Here is a 15,516-nt window from a genome sequence, read left to right on the forward strand (position 1 = left end):
ATGTCACTGACCATGTCATGAGTGATGTAATATGTGACGTCATCAGCAGTGCATTGCATGCGCAAGTTATAGTGAGTCCAACTAACTATAACATGGGAATTTCAATGGTTTTATGCGAGTAAAACTTCCTGCTAACTATAACTGGTGTGAAACCTATGTTTTTTTCAGTGAATTTAATAGGTTTTAATAGCCGAGTCTAGCATCCTGATAAATGCATTACATTTGAATTTGTACAACCTAACATTAAGGGCCAATGGCAAGGTCTTAACTGGTGTCAGATCCCTATCACCAACTTCCCGCCCTCACGGTGTGAGTGGCGCATGCGCAGAGGACTTTACCCTCGCCGCCAACTGTAACTTCCCTTGTCATGGGGGCCCCCCTTTCACTCGACGCCATCTTAAGGTCGTCTGAGTTCGTGTGCGAGGTATCCGTAAGAAGGACAGCGTGGACTCCCCCCTTCCCCACACTCTCTTCCGCTGTAGCGGATATCCGGCCCCCGGGAAATTCATAGGAGTGGCATATAGCTGTCTCTCCCTGGGAGGGGCCTATGGCCGTCTCCCCCTGGGCGACCCATCCATAGTGGGTGCCGCCCCCCCATGGGAGGGGCCAATGGCCGCCTCCCCCCGGTCGCGCTCCCATCCATAATGGGTGGCGCCCCCCCTAGGGACCTTAGAATCACTGCTCACCGATCATGACCTTACCGCCACAGGCCAGATAGTTGACCGACTATCTGGCCCCCCCACACCTCCTACAGGTCATGTCTCCTCAAACCCACTAACCAAGCTACGAAGTCTCCTATCAGTAAGTCATTCCCAGTCCTGGACAGGTGCACCCCATCATTCGAATAATAGTGAACGCCCCTGATACACCCATGAGAAATGCTTTGGAGATGAGCAGAGCGAAACAGTTTCTCAATTTTGTTGTTGACCGTCTTTACCGAGTGGTTCAACGCTGTCATAGACAAACCTCCCCGCCATATCCTCCTGGGAATCATGTGGGACCAGGCAATCGTACATCCCGGCTAACCAGCTAACTACAGACAGTATGTGCTCAACTAACACCCGTCTTCCCAGTCTTACCAAGTAATTGCCCCCTACGTGCACTATGACTACAGATGGCGGTGACCTGTGCCGCCCTTATAGTTCCTCCACAAAACTTTGCAATCGGTCAATACAGAGGCCGCCCTTCCTATGGAAGGTCACTCTGAACCCATATTCCTCAGATGTGTGGATCGCATCAGCTGCTTTGAATATGTCCCCGGCACACGTCACGTATGAGTGGCCCACGACCCAGACCGCTTGATCTCCATTCCGTGATCCTTTCCCGCCGGTCAGCTGATGCTGGGCCGATCCCAATTTCCGCCCCGCGTCACAGGCTCGCGAAACTGTAATCCAAACAAAAGACAACAAGCGTGAGTGCATTGCTCAGTCTTTTACAACATGTGCAGTGGCACATATCTCTTGAAACAATTCGAGGACCAACGGCCTAATTGTTTCACCTCGTCTGCCTGCAGACCCCCGCCACCCCTCCCAACACCAATTACCCATGGGAGGAGACAGACACAGATTTGAACTTTTGGAAGGCGGGGGGGCCTCACGACCCCCCCGGCCGTATTTATTAAAATATGAAACAAAATTTAAAACTTTAAATAAAAACGTTTCATGAATCAAGTACAAATTCAACTTCAATTACATCTTGATGAAGACAGGTTTTTCAGGCTAACCTTAATAAATCTCTAATACAAAGGTTTCCTAGCCGAGTCTAGCATCCTGATAAATGCATTACATTTGAATTTGTACAACCTAACATTAAGGGCCAACGGCAAGGTCTTAACCGGTGTCAGATCCCTATCACCAACTTCCCGCCCTCACGGTGTGAGTGGCGCATGCGCAGAGGACTTTACCCTCGCCGCCAACTGTAACTTCCCTTGTCATGGGGGCCCCCCTTTCACTCGACGCCATCATAAGGTCGTCTGAGTTCATGTGCGAGGTATCCGTAAGAAGGACAGCGTGGACTCCCCCCCTTCCCCACACTCTCTTCCGCCGTAGCGGATATCCGGCCCCCTGGAAATTCATGGGAGTGGCATATAGCCGTCTCCCCCTGGGAGGGGCCTATGGCCGCCTCCCCCTGGGCGACCCATCCATAGTGGGTGCTGCCCCCCCAGTGGGAGGGGCCAATGGCCGCCTCCCCCTGGGCGCTCCCATCCATAATGGGTGGCGCCCCCCCTAGGGACCTTGAAATCACTGCTCACCGATCATGACCTTACCGCCACAGGCCAGATAGTTGACCGACTATCTGGCCCCCCACACCTCCTACAGGTCATGTCTCCTCAAACCCACTAACCAAGCTACGAAGTCTCCTATCAGTAAGTCATTCCCAGTCCTGGACAGGTGCACCCCATCATTCGAATAACAGTGAACGCCCCTGATACACCCATGAGAAATGCTTTGGAGATGAGCAGAGCGAAACAGTTTCTCAATTTTGTTGTTGACCCTCTTTACCGAGTGGTTCAACGCTGTCATAGACAAACCTCCCCGCCATATCCTCCTGGGAATCATGTGGGACCAGGCAATCGTACATCCCGGGAGCCTTTTGGCTAACCAGCTAACTACAGACAGTATGTGCTCAACTAACACCCGTCTTCCCAGTCTTACCAAGTCATTGCCCCCTACGTGCACTATGACTACAGATGGCGGTTACCTGTGCCGCCCTAATAGTTCCTCCACAAAACTTTGCAATCGGTCAATACAGAGGCCGCCCTTCCCATGGAAGGTCACTCTGAACCCATATTCCTCAGATGTGTGGATCGCATCACCTGCTTTGAATATGTCCCCGGCACGCCTCGCGTATGAGTGGCCCACGACCCAGACCACTTGATCTCCATTCCGTGATCCTTTCCCGCCGGTCAGCTGATGCTGGGCCGATCCCAATTTCCGCCCCGCGTCACAGGCTCGCGAAACTGTAATCCAAACAAAAGACAACAAGCGTGAGTGCATTTCTCAGTCTTTTACAACATGTGCTTCCGTAGCGGCCCCTATTCTAAATGAATGGGTCCCAAAATCACACGGGTTCAAGCCCGCTGCTGCAATCGTAATTGCCAGCACCCTCTGAAATTGAAATCTTGTCAATGGGGTGCCGTCCATATTTCTAAGCAGGGCCCCCCCCCATGTTGTCAACCTTTGTTTCAGGTAGGCCTCCACATGCCTCACTGGACAACCGGGAATTCCCCAGAGCGCGCTGCAACACCACACTATTCCCCAGGGCCTTCTGGTCTGTTTTTGACCTGGCTATCGAGATCAGCAGAGAATCCCCCCTTACTTGGATGTGATCCCTGCGTAGACCTCCTTCCACATCTTTCTTATTCCCTGCCAAAAGTTCACTCACCCGCAGGGCCCCATAGAATACCAATGTGATAGCCGCTCGGAATAGTATGGTATTACCTTGCTAGGCGAGGAGCATGTCTCATCAAGTTTCGCCAGTAAGGTGGTCAATTTATCAAACCCAATCGGGTGCCTGTTATCCTGTCTGCGACCCTCCAGGCGCCGCCAGCCGCGGAGAGCCTTCCTGACTAAGAAGGAGTCCGTCGGGTCCCTTATCCCGTGGAGTTGTGCCATAAATGATATGGCGGCCTTATACCTATTGGCGGTTGCCGCCGACAGGCCTTCCTCATGAAGTGCCACCAAAAATTGGAGCAAGGACTCCTCCCGCCCCCATCTATGCACCCCTACCGGCCCCAGAAAGGCGCAGTATGAACGGAACGCCCCTTCATAAGCTTTCCTCGTCCTGGGCGCTAAACTGGCTGCCACGAGGTTTTGTAGTCCGGGACACCGATCTGCCATAGTGCTTCGGGGAAAGGTGCCGCCACTAGCTCCGCTGAGGGTAGACAATCCCTGAAAGCCTGCATTTTGGAACGAGAGAGCGCATCAGCTGCATTATTTAGTACACCCGGCGCATGTTTTGCCCTGAACTGTACGTTCAATCTCATGCATCGCAATACAATCTCTTTCAACAGTCGTAAGATCCATTTGCAGCGTGCTGCCTGCTGATGAATGCTCTCGACCACTGTCATGTTATCTGACCAAAACACCACTGAGCGATCCCTGAAGTCTTCCGGCCATGCCACCAGAGCCACCCAGATGGGGAATAATTCCAGGAAACCAATGTTACTTGTCAGGCCGCTTGCTCGCGACCACGCCGGCCATGTTTATGCCGACCACCGGTTTCCGAAGATTACGCCAAACCCCACGCTCCACGCCGAGTCGGTCCATAAGCCAAGTTCCACCGACGAGGCTGGGGTTTTGCTCCATACCACTCGGCCGTTGAAGTCCGCCAGGAATGCCAGCCAAATGAGCATGTCCTGGTGAACCTCTGCCGACAGTCTAGTGCAGTGGTGCCCTTCCTTAAGGCCCACCATAGATTGCGCAATGGATCAAGAGAAAGGGCGAGCCATCGGTATCACTCTCAATGCAAAGTTAAGCTGACCCACTGTCTGTTGTAATTGATGCAGGGTCACCTTCTCCGTTCGAAGACACTGTAAAAGGGAAGCCCTAAACTTGGCAACCTTCTCCGACGGCAAACGGAAACACCCCTCCCCCGAGTCTAGTTCTATACCCAGAAACTCGAGGGAGGTAGTCGGCCCTACCGTCTTACCCGGCGCCAACGGAACCTTGAAACCCCGCATGAGCACGCAGAAGTCCTGCAATGCCCGCGCGCAGTCCCGAGTGCCCGGTGGGCCAAGAAAGAGGAAATCATCAAGATAATGCATCACATGTTTGTGGCCTTCATGAACGCCCATTCCAAAAAAGAGCTAAACATTTCAAAATAAGCACATGAAATTGAACAACCCATAGGCATGCACATATCCATGTAGTATTTCCCCTGAAACGTGAAACCCAGCAGGCGCTGGTCTTGAGGATGCACTGGGAGCAATCTGAATGCAGATTCAATGTCTGATTTAGCTAACAATGCACCGGGGCCCAGGCGATTCAGCATTACTACTGCGTCATAGAACGATGCATACTTTACTGAGCATACCTCGGGGTCAATCGCCTCGTTCACTGAAGCCCCCCTTGGGGCCGATAGATTGTGAATGAGTCTATACTCCCCCGGGTCCTTCTTCGGAACCACTCCTAATGGGGAACACGCAAAATCAGCCACTGGTGGGTCGCCAAATGGTCCTGTGACCCGCCCCAGGCTAACCTCCTTTGCTATCTTTTTGGCGGCAACTGTCGGGTTGTGTTGAATAGACAACTGGTTTTTACAGGAAGTGTTCCCACGAAAATTGCCCGCCGGGATCCTGAAGCCATATGAGAAGCCATCCCTCAGAGTCCCAGCGGACGCATGATCAGGGTATCCGTTTAGCCAAGGGGTCAAAGACAAGATATCCATGGGCGAAGATGTTCACTTCCGAGGCACCGTATCAATCCTGCTTGGGACCCCCCTTCCCTACTGTGCCATTGGCCTTAGATCGGCAACTGGTTTCCGGGTGTGAAGAGTTTCCGCAGCCCGAGCACGCGTGCCAAAACCTACACGTTCCTTGGAGCCTGTTACATGTACCTTTATTGAAGCCCCAACACACCCCTCGCCTGCCTCCGTTCCCGCCCGATCTAGGCTGGGACTCCCCCCCCCCGGAGTTCGCACGAAAGGGCTGTGACTGCCTCTGAGGGTATCCCCCGGAGCCGTTCGTGCTCAACCCTGAACCACTCACTGATCCTGGCAAAAGCTGTGCATGCCATGATACTGAATCCAGACAATCCCATGTCAAGGCCTCGTTAAACTCCTTCGCTTTTCTAAAAGCCACATCATAGCCTTTCCATTCATCACCTCCATACTTCGCGTGGAAGTACGTGATCCTGCTCTGACAACATGCCAAGTCACTCAACACATCTGGTGTACGTTCTGCGATAATCGCCACAAAGATAGAAAAGGCCCTGATCCAATTCATCATCGTTTCATCGACCCTGAATTCCGCCATCTTGACCCGCCATACACTGGGGTGCCATAGATCTTTTTGGGTCTTTGCATACTCTAACTCTCGATGATCAGTCAACAGTGAAAACATGTTAATGTACTTGTTGGCCCACACCATCTCTTTCGTAGCCATGGGAACATGCTGAGCCAAACTTTCCTGCCTTGAGGGTATCGCGGCCTCCCCCACCATTGGTAAAGATCTCTTACCGGCTTCCGCCGCGCTTCCATCCACGTCTGCTGCTTTCTCTTGGTTGCCAGCCGTGACCACCTTCGCCACCTGCGGGGAAATACAAGGCACATTCGCTGTCCCGGCATCCCTTGCCTGCCGCAACTGCTCGATAATTATTCTGGCCTCTTCGGCCGGGTCTCCCGCAGCCGCAGATCCCCCGCTCCCTTTTTTAGCCATGGCAACACTGCCGCTAACTGAAGCGCTAATTCTGGGGGCATCTGGTCGTCCACCAGCAGTGTGACAACCACGGGGATAGGCAACCCCCCATCCGGTCCCGGTACCGGGCTGGCCGCTGGTGCTACTGGAATTGGTGGAGTCTCCACCGGAACTGGGGCCTCGCTAGGACCCGTTTTCCCCTTCCTCTTCTTACCCTTATCCCCTGGGGTGACGTTCGGCAGAGCCGGTCCTATGACCTTCTTAGGTCATCCTGAGGGGGCACTCTGAGCCTCCACCTGTTTCCTGAGGGCCGCCAAGCCGCGATCTAGCCGGTCTACTTTACCGAATTTTCGGTCCATCACCGCCACTTGGTTCACCAACGTGCGCAGCATCCTTTCCATCTCGGAGCTCTTTCCGGACTTCTTGACAGGCATGTCTGTGTTCAATCCGCACGACCTGCCCCACGGAAGCGATTCGATTTCCTGCTACGCCTTGATGACTGGAAGAGAAAAACAAGGATTACAAGTTCTCAAAAAGTGAAGCTTGTTCCCTTGAGGGCTCACGAGCGACGAGTGGTGCAGCCTTCAGAGCGCAGGAACAAGAGGAAGCTTCGTTGGATTCCCGCACTACTTATCCAGCTGCGGGAGGGCGGGGCCCGCTTCAAGCACGCCCATCAGTGCACAGACTTCCAGGCGGGTGTTCAGGACAACCCCTTTTGGGAGGGAAGAGCATGCTCCGGCCACGCCGCTTTGGGCATACCAGCCGGGACACGCCCCCCGCCCACAATGGTTTCCGGGGGATCGGGGCACCCATCCATATGTTCGGGGGGACCGAGCGGTCTCCCCTTTCCATACTCTTCTCTCCTGCTCCAGTACTAAAAATTTTAAGGGGCCTCTCCTTCCTTTTCAAATTTGCTCTTTCCTTCGGTATATTTACATTCTCTTTAACATTTTTTTTTTTCAACATATGTTCCGAAAAAAAGACTTAGTTTTCTTACCAGGAGCTTTTTTTGTGTTTTTTGAAGTACTTGTTGTAGGGGAGTGCTTTAATTCCGTAGCAGTTTTTGTTTTTTTCCGTATGGCAGCTTTCCTTCTCCTTTGCCTTGACGGCATATTTGCTTACTTTTGAAATGTTGATTTGAATCTGTGGTAAAGAAAAAAATAACACATTATAGACCACTATTAGCAAAGAACAAAGCAATGACAATAAGCAAACGATATAAACACTAATTTACAACATATCTAAGTTTATTCCACAGCAACTATATAACTAGGAGTAAGACAGAGAAAAACAGCTAGAGGGAGTAACACAAAGACACAGAGAGACTCAGACAAAGAAACAGTGGAAGTAAAACATAGAGAAGGACTAAGACAGAGAGAGTGTATAATATGTTGTAAGACAGAAAAAGGATGTAATAGGGAGAGTGAGTAAGTCAAAAAAGGGAGTAAGTCAGAAAAAGGATGTAACAGGGTGTAAAACAGAGAGAGGATGAAAGAGGATGTAAAACAGAGAGAGGGTATTAGAAGGGAAAGGGTTGTAAAAGAGACTAAAACAGAGAGAGCCTGTAAAAGGAGAGACAGAAAGTAAGTTTAAGAGAGAGGGTGTAAGTGGAACTAAATCAGAGAGAGGATGTTACAAGAAGTAGGTCATACAGAGGGTGTAACAGGAAGAGAGAAAAAAAGTCAGAAAGAGGGAGAGAGGGTGTAAAACAAACAAGAGGTGTAATAGGGAGTAACTCAAAAAGAGAATATTACAAAGAAAAAGGTTGATTAGATAGTATCTGCATGATTCAAAAAATATATTAGCACATTTCACAATCTTGTCACCTGTGTTTCCTCAGATTAGTAAACAGATTGAGCACATGAGGTGAGGCCTATCCAGGGGTGCAAAGGAGGTGAGGCCTGTGTCCAATAGTGCAATAGACAAGACTCACCTCCTCTGACCCTAGGGCAAGCCTCACCTCCTCTGTGCCTCCTTGACAGACCTCAATGTATTGGGTATAATTAATGGTGACGGGGTGCAGATATGGTGCGAAGGAATTATTAGTGTTTGCCTCATTAAATAAATATATTTGAACCTTGTACAATGATGTCACCTGCATTACCTCAGATTAGGATACAGATTGAGCTTCTTTCTGGTTGGTTTGTGTCATGTTTTTGGATAATGCTTGGTAAATAGGTTTTGCAGGATAGGGGAATTGCATTATGTAAAATTGAGAAGTTTCTCTTGTGACATGGAAGGATTGGTGTCAATACAACGCATGCTTTTACATCGCATGCCTTTACAACGCGGTTTTTACCACGCAGTCCATTACAACGCATAATGCTTTTAGGCGCTGGATAGTGAATTATTTAATTTACTATTCCAACTCCAGTCCCCGTGGATAGCAGGGAAGGTGTTGGATAGTAAATTAAATATATTCCCTATCCTAGAGCGCCCCCCAGCGCAATGCGTTGTAATGGTATGCGTTGTAATGATTGCGATGTAATGGTTGTGCGTTGTAAAAAATGCGTTGTAAGTGATGTTCCCCACATGGAATGCTTGTACATAGGACCTGTGCTGTGTTTCTAAAATGTTATTTGAAAAACGATTTTGGGGTAAATGAATGCCTTTTATATTTTTGAGAAGGAATTATTAGTGTTTGCTTCATTAAATAAATGCATTTGAACCGTTTACAATGATGTCACCTGCATTACCTCAGATTAGGATGCAGATTGAACTTCTTTTATAGGTTTTGCAGGATAGGGGAATTGCATTATGTAAAATTGAGAAGTTTCTCTTGTGACATGGAAGGATTGGTGTCAATACAACGCATGCTTTTACATCGCATGCCTTTACAACGCGGTTTTTACCACGCAGTCCATTACAACGCATAATGCTTTTAGGCGCTGGATAGTGAATTATTTAATTTACTATTCCAACTCCAGTCCCCGTGGATAGCAGGGAAGGTGTTGGATAGTAAATTAAATATATTCCCTATCCTAGAGCGCCCCCCAGCGCAATGCGTTGTAATGGTATGCGTTGTAATGATTGCGATGTAATGGTTGTGCGTTGTAAAAAATGCGTTGTAAGTGATGTTCCCCACATGGAATGCTTGTACATAGGACCTGTGCTGTGTTTCTAAAATGTTATTTGAAAAACGATTTTGGGGTAAATGAATGCCTTTTATATTTTTGAGAAGGAATTATTAGTGTTTGCTTCATTAAATAAATGCATTTGAACCGTTTACAATGATGTCACCTGCATTACCTCAGATTAGGATGCAGATTGAACTTCTTTTATGGCCCCCACATCAAACCTCGGGGATCAGGGGGGGTCTACTCTGCCCCCTTATGGTCATTTCCCCCTTTGTTTTTGCCTCCTCTTGTGTCTCGATCTTACCGAGACACAAGATGGCGGGCGGTCCGGACTGTTTCGAATGTTTACAGACACCCGAGAGCCAATCAGCTTTCCGCGCGCAAGTCGCGTAGCGCGCCCGGAGCGCTCCCCGGTGCATTTACCGCAGCGCGGCCATAGATATATATATATATTTTAACCTAAATTACTCAAAGTCCACTGGAGCACATATCTTGAGACATAGCAAAGGCACATCGGGCTACCAGTCCCTACAATTTTGCCAAGTTTTGTGTAAATCCATTCAGCCGTTCGGGCTAAAAGTGAGGTCGACCGCCCTATGGAAATTAACATGGGGAAAACACGTTTTGGGACCCCCCTTTTATCTCAGCCCCCGCTGCACAAATCCCCCCCAAACTTTCAGGGAAGGACCGGGGCGCCGCGAGGCAAATTTGAGGAAATTTTCAGGCAGATTCCTCTACCGGCGCCAAAGTTATTCACAATAGAATGTTGAGATTTTGCATTGAAAATAATCCTAACTATAACTACCTACTGCCAGTAGCTAATATATATATATATATATATATATATATATATATATATATATATATATATATATATATATATATATATATATATATATATAAAAATTCCAGGAATTAATCCATAAACCTCCTTTGTTGTTAACCATAACCACTTTCCTTCCCAAAAATACAGAGTAGTCATGTGTTCATATCATAACATTATTAAATAACCTTAGGCACCACATATCATTCGCCAATCAGTCAATTTGGCAATCAAAGTAATCATCATGAGAGACGTTCAGTTCCCTCATCCAAATTCCTGATTGGTTCCTAACGTAATTTGCTACCTATCAAACATATAGATACACTCTAAACGGTTTCACTTCATGATCAGGGTGATGAAAATAACATACCTTGGAACTGTAACTAATTTGAAACAAAACTACAATTCCCAGGGCAAAGTGGAAATCTTGTTGAAAAAGTCTATGGTTTAAAGAAACAGAGCAGCTATATAACAAGGAATAATATTCGTGAGATAACTCATCATGTAACATGCTGCCCAGAGTAAGGTAAAATTAGGTTATCCAGAGTGTGTTTACAATCTCTTAATTTAATCACAAGTACTTTTTTAGATACTCGAAATAACGATCACATTCATACTCAAGTATGCATCCAAGAATGTGACATCTATGAAGAAAAGCAGCCGAGCTCTGGCGCTTTTTCTGTGTATATGTGCCAATAATTTTCATCCGTAATCTAATTAACCAAGCATTTACCTCAAGCCAAATTCCAAATATTCCAAGTTAAAAAAAGTGGCAAAATGAATCCATCCAGCCAGGCAGTTTAAACAGGAACCAATAATGGTCGCTCATTGTCTAAGAACAAAAAACACAACAAAGGCCGGTGTAGCGCTAAGTGCACAGATTAGCTTTTAGTAATTGCACACCAACATATTGCTACATTTTACTGCAGATCACGTCTTTTAGGAAATCCTTGAAAACCTTTCTTCTTGTTGATGAACAGAGTTACTGGTCCTCTTCTCAGTACTGCTTGATTGTCTTAGTGCCAAGATGGGTATTACTGCGCCCTACAAATTTAAATACAAAGGTATCCATTCTGGACAGTCCATCTTCATAGCTAGAAGCTCTCTTTACAGAACTGAATAATTATTTTACCTCTCGAAAAAGACATTAAACAAATGTTCTCATCCATGAAGCGCTAGCAGTTGTAAAACAGCACTCTCACTACCTTTTGGAAGAACCCGTCTCTACAATTAACTTCTTAGAGGTATCTAGTTGGCAAAATATTTTAGCTTGTGTGAATGTTTTCAAGCACATTAGATTCCTTTTCTTCCAGAGTATCCCAGCAAAAAACTCCTAACATTTTTTCCTTTTTTAAAAACATAGGTGATATCACTATCTATGCAACATTCTCAATGAACTGATGATAAAAAAATATAGAAATCCAAGGAAACACCTAGTCTCCTTAACATTAGCTGAAGGCTATTCAAGAAAGGTTGAATCTTTTTTGGGGCCCTTAGATATGCTTGAAGCATCAAGTCGTAATCCAAGTTTCCCAATCTCCTCCTTCTCAAATTCTTATTTCGCAGGTTTACATGTCAGGGGATGTTGCTGGAGGCTTGACAATACCTAATTCACAAGCTCTTGGTGTTCAATGAGGGCTTTGGAAAAAACACAATGTCACTTAGAGGTATCTTCAGGATTCTGAACATCGGAGTAGACTGAGTCTAGAATAGCATGAGGATTGAACAAGCTGAATGGCATCACTTGATATTCAAAGTAGCCAAACGAGAGGCGGAGAGCTGTTTTCCACTCATCGCATTTTGTGTGCGAGAAATTATAGTCTTTTTGCAGATCAAGTTTGGTAAACATTTCTGCCCCTTGTACAGATTGCAAAATATCTTTGATGCGAGGTGAAGGCGTTAGGTCTTTGATTTAAATCTCTGGGCCCTAGGGCCTGTCCCTGGTAATACCCAGGTCCAGAAATGATTCTGTGATATGGAGTGATGTATTATGCATGTCCTCTTTTTAATAACATGGGACTTCTGTCCATGTTCTGAGTTGCTGACTTGAAATGGTGGTGGCAGCAAACTGATTTTATGCATTACTAGTCCTGCCCGGATCTTCATCCATGCCAGAATGGAGCTTGGCATGACCGAATTTGGTTAAAACTTCTGCTTTAGTGAGTTGCAGACCCTTGCACTGACATCCAGTGTACATGCCAAGTGCTTGTGTACAGTGTGTAGGTGTGGCACAAACATGACAGTGAGAATGTTTACAATGCGGACATGTTTGCTGGGGGCAGTGGGATACATTTTGCATGGCCACTGGTTTAAAATGGCTCAAGATAGACAGATAGAGTTTCTCCAGGCAGTGGTAGTGTCTTGCTTGCATCCCTGAAGCCAGAGGATGGAGATAGGGATATTCTGTGAATATTTATGAGCATCATTTAGCATGGGATTTCTAATTCAACTTTCATGAGCTCTGCCATTTGGTAGATATGGGAGAAAAGTGGCTGAGTCAGCAGATTCTGCTCCTAGGCAGAGCCTGCCCTTTGTCTAACTGTGACTGCTACTCTTGCTGCTGAGTCTTCACACTTCATTATGTCATTGTTTTGGGCACTCCTGCTAGGGTCCAGTATCATTACTACCTTCTTCTTGCCCAAGTAAGGGAGGGCTTAACAGATACTCGAAGAGCTACTGTGAGGCCAGGGATGCTGCCTGCACTACAGCAGGATATCACCTGAAGTCTGCAACATTCTGGCTGAGCTTTAAATCTGTTGAGCACTTAAAAGCCAGCCTGCCTGCTCGGAGAAGGAAGGAGAGTGCCTAGCCCTGTAGGAGAAGAGACTTTCAAGGTGAGAAGCCTATCTCTACCTCTCGCCCCCATGAGGGAAACTCAGAAAAAGCTAACTATCCAGTCGGAGCATCTCCAGGATTGACTAAGGAATGTGTTGGGAAAGGTCATCAAGTCTCCCCGAGTGCAGTTCTAAAAGCAAAGTGGGTGAAGATGCATAATTTTATAGCACTGTGGTAGCCAGCCCTTATAATGCCAAAGAACGCATGCCACAACTCCCAGCATGGAGTGCACTATGATGGACCAGTCACTGCCGAAGCAGGATTTCTGCCCCGTTATTAAGGTTGTACCTACCAGGAATGCCTGGCTCGATGCCCACACCTGCCATGAAGGAATGGCCTAAAATCACATCTCCCAGAAGGCAGCCCTTATTAGATCAGCCTGCCAAGTCAACATCTGAGGTTGTCTGCAAGAAAGAGAGAGAAGCTGGGGACAAAGAGAGACCACTGAGGTCACCAAGCCTTATATGCAGACACAAACACACCAGCCATTGCCAACCAGATCTAGACCTAAGCCAATAAGTTAAAAGCAAGTAAGACAAGGTCCCTGGAGACTGAGAGACTGAGAGACTGTAACCACAAGCAAAGCCAACCCATGATAAGGACTTAACCTAATCAGTAAAACTCGTTTGCGCTAAAGAACTACGCAATCTATCTAAGTTTCCCAGGGGCAGTGGCTTAGTGACAGCTTCATCTATGCCTAATTTTGCTTGAACTCGATATACAGGAGGGGGCCCCCTTAGACATGGAGCGCCTCACTGTAGCGCAGAGCGGGGAGCATGGGGTTGGGTGTAGCAGTTCAGTATAAGTCCAGGTTTGAGATCGTTTAACATTCAATCTGATACCTATCTAAATGAGTAGTATTTCATACTGTTTGTATACTAAAAGTCATTTCTTTTTTTTAAAACCAAGCAGTGGACTGGACAGTCATTTATTCGGTCTGTTGATTGCTTGTTGAGTTTTGAGTCTGTTGCCCCCACATTACATGCCTGTGAAACCTCTGACTGCTGGCCCTCGCTAACCTGATAGTCAAGTGTAGAAAGAGTATGCTAGGCCCAGTTTGCAGAGCGATAATAGAAAAGACCTCAGGATGCCTGTAGCAAACCACCTAAACCACCACGGTTGGGTTCCAAGAGCACCCATCTACTCTTTGTCCCCCCGAATAGGGTCTGACAATCTACACTATGTAGAGGTATTTCAATAGTGCACACTTACCTGGTAAATATTGAAGCACTGAACAGCAGGCAAGAGCCTAGATGTACGATTTGGAACTATTGGCAATGAGGAATGTAATAGTAAGATCTTATTTTGTGGGAAGCTAGTATTCTTTTAAGAGCTGTGTTCCCAGTTTCTCTCTGACTATTTAAGAGAAAAGGAGCAGTTCTAATGCTAATGAAAATGGTATGCAGGATCATGGGACGTGTATGTAGAAGGCCTGCCTTAAAGTCTTTTCTTCACTGCAAATCTTCGTCTCTGATCTGGTGATGACCTGGATTCTTGTGTAGCACCGGGGAAGCACTTGTGCCTTAAACAGTGAAGTGTGAAAAGATCAACTTTGTAGTTGAATTGTGTTGTGTTGTACTGCACGGGTCAGTGCGAGTACATGCTAAGTGCGAGGCTCTGCTCGTGCATTTCTCTGCGTGGACTCGCGCCGACTCGTGCTATTGTTTTTATTTCAATCTGATCTCGAGTGATGTTGTTATTCAATTGTGCATCACTCGAGACATCCTCAGTGTGTGGTTAATGTACTGTTGGCTCCAACTGTGTTGGTGGTCAGTTACCATCGATCTTCCTTGACAGTGGATGTGCATGCAGGCGGTGCTTCATTTGTACCAATAAACTTCTAAGAACTACATTTAGTTGTTGGTATTTACTCAACAAATCTGGCGACGAAGGATGGAGCATTGAACCTTAAAGAAGCACTTCCTGCCCGGATTTATACTTATTTACGTATTTTTTCGGAAATCCACTTACATCTAAAACGTCTTCATTTTAATTTGTACCTTTATTTGAGCGATCACCAATCACTTGAGGAACTGAATTTCCGAGTGAAACTGAATTTCCGGCCGAGGAGCGAAGGATTTGTTTCATTTGTGTGTGGATGTGCGCGCCTTTGTTTACCCATCGCATTTGTGAACTCTTCCTCCACACGGATTGGATAATAACAAAGCGGAAGCTATTGCTCTATTTCACACGAAAACTGAGACCCCGTTTTTCATTGGTTTCCTTGTTTTGATGAAACTGACAAGGTGACTTCGTTTTTTTTCTACCTCTTCGTTTATAAGAAGGAGATCTTTACAAAATAAACGGTTTGAAAGCTTGGAAAGCTGCAAAAAAAAAACGGATGGTGATCTGAAGTACAAGAAGACTTTTGGAAATCTTCATCTGAACACAGGAAATTATTCTGAATTTCCAGGATTCGTTTGACT

This window comes from Lissotriton vulgaris, chromosome 3_1, assembly GCF_964263255.1.
Source record: "Lissotriton vulgaris chromosome 3_1, aLisVul1.2, whole genome shotgun sequence".
NCBI lineage: Eukaryota > Metazoa > Chordata > Amphibia > Caudata > Salamandridae > Lissotriton > Lissotriton vulgaris.